Genomic DNA, 2,451 nt, shown 5'->3' with positions numbered 1-2,451 from the left:
ATTACACCACCACCAACAGGAGTTCGCTGGTCGCTGAACACGGCCTGGCCATTTACCATCACTCCTCTTCATCTGTATAAATACAGGGTGATTATTTTAAAGTAAAACGTTTACTATTTCGAAAACTGTTAATATGTTTGTGAAAATTATTTTTTCACGTAATTTTAAATCATTGCACAATAACATTTTTGGAGTAAGGTAATTATTTTTTTTTCAAATGACAAAAACACATATTATTTTTAAATTTCATACTCTGGAGCAGAATACTTTTTGGTAGGAATATAAAAATTAAATTTCGTATCAGTAGATACTAATTAGTTATACCTTATAAATATTTAAAGTTAAGATGAGCGGAGATTTAATTTAATAGTGGACCAAGTGTACCAACATTTTACTATATAGTAATTTCTAACCTCTGTGGCACGTCTATGCAATCATCAACACTTAAAAATTTAAATACTTACAAATTATAACTAATTAAAAGATCGTTTGAAATTCGATTTGTAGGCATTTAAAACCAGAAATTATTTTACTAGTTCGGAATATAAAATTAAAATATGTGTCATCTTTTTTTTTATTATTTATTAAGAAAGACAATTTACAATCTGTACACAATAATTACAATAAACAAGTTAGATAATAAAAAAAAATAAAGTAACATGAATATCGTATTGAGGAAGAAACCCAATGGTAACACCTCCTTTACTAATTTAATAAGTCTCTACACCATTTATGCTTTAGTCTGCGTGGTGGGTTTTTTGGGAGGGTGAAGGAGGACATGTGTGATATTAAAGTATTGCTATGCGTGCTTAAATTTTGGTGGAAACGTTTGTACATTGTTTTGGCTAGTTCAGTGGTAGTTGTTATTTTTAAGTCATTGTGTAAGGTAAAATTTGAAACGTACCAGAGGGCTTTGGTTACTAACCTTAGCGCAATTGATTGAAAAGCCTAAATTGGCCTGATGTTCAAGGGATTGACCGGACTCCAAATTGCTATTCCATAAGACCAGACCGGTCTTATGATTGACTTATACATAATAAGTTTGTTTTGGAGTGATATTTTTGAGTTGAGGAGTGATCGGAGGAGATGAAGTCTATTGTTCGCTGATTTCCTTTATTCTTTTAGGCGGGGGCCCTAGGTTAGTCTTTTATCAAGTGTTATGCCTAAGTACTTTATTTCAGTTCGGACAGTGATGGGGACGTTGTTCGTGATTAATTGAGGGAGATTGTTTTAACGTGAAAGTAACTTGCACCGATTTGTCTGTATTTATTTTAATTTTCCATTTCTTAGCCCATTCGTCGATTTTATTAGTATGATCCTGAAGTGCAGCTAAAGCTAGGTTAGGGTTTGAACTGGAGGAAAAAATAGCTGTATCATTAGTGTATGTTGCAAGAAGGGTGTTACTAGATTGAGGGATATCTGCTGTGAATACATTATACAGATCAGGAGATAAATCACTACCCAGCGGGACTCCAGCATATATAAGTGAGTAGTTGAGATATCGTTACCCTGACGGACGACAAACGAACGATTTTATAGATAAGATGTGTCATCTTTAAAAAGAAAAAAACGTAACGATAACAAATAGTAAAAATATAAACATTATTTAAATTCTTTCTTCTGCAATGTTTCTGCCTTAAAATTATGTAGGTATAGCGTATTTTTTCAAAGACGTAGGTATGAAGTAGTAATTGAAGATTATGTTAAAAGATTACCCTACCTGTACAAATCTGAACAGTACCGTGCAATAAAATAGTGTTTCCCAATAATCTCCACGTAAATACAAAAATAATTTGACTATTTTTTTTACATCTACAGATGTACGCACCTCATGTTCATATAACTATATTAATTAATTATTAATACAATTTTACTGTCAAGTACCTACAATTAAGAGCTACAACTCACCGTTAATGAGAGACTTTTTAAACTATGTTGATTTCTATAAGTAACGTTAATAAAAATATTTCGTAAATCCCTTTCTATGAAAAACTTGGAGAAAATGTTAAGACTGTTTATTGTTTACGTCTTTTTTGCATTAAGTACAGGTAATAGGTACCTATATTTTTTCAATATTAATTTAAATATTTTATATTTATAATATTTTTTATTCGTCATATTATACCTACTCATATTATATTATTATTCATTTATACACTTTATTTTACACACATAATACATTACATTGTGATACAATCTTTAAAGAAACAAAATCTTCAAATAGACTTGAAGTAAACAATATTAAACCAGATGTGATAAAATCCAAAATAATATTATATAACATTATTATACCGTTTATCAGTTATATTCAGTGCTTAAATATTCACAACTTTACAAAAGATCTATATAGTATTTTAAATAAATATTTTATTTTATAATGGCTATACTCGATCTATTGCGATGTTTTTTCTCGAATACTCTTCAGACTTTAATAAGGTCATATTATACAGC

This window comes from Aphis gossypii, chromosome 3 (genome assembly GCF_020184175.1).
Source record: "Aphis gossypii isolate Hap1 chromosome 3, ASM2018417v2, whole genome shotgun sequence".
In the NCBI taxonomy this organism is placed as follows: domain Eukaryota; kingdom Metazoa; phylum Arthropoda; class Insecta; order Hemiptera; family Aphididae; genus Aphis; species Aphis gossypii.
The sequence above is the reverse complement of the archived record's forward strand: the minus strand, read 5'-3'. Positions refer to the sequence as shown.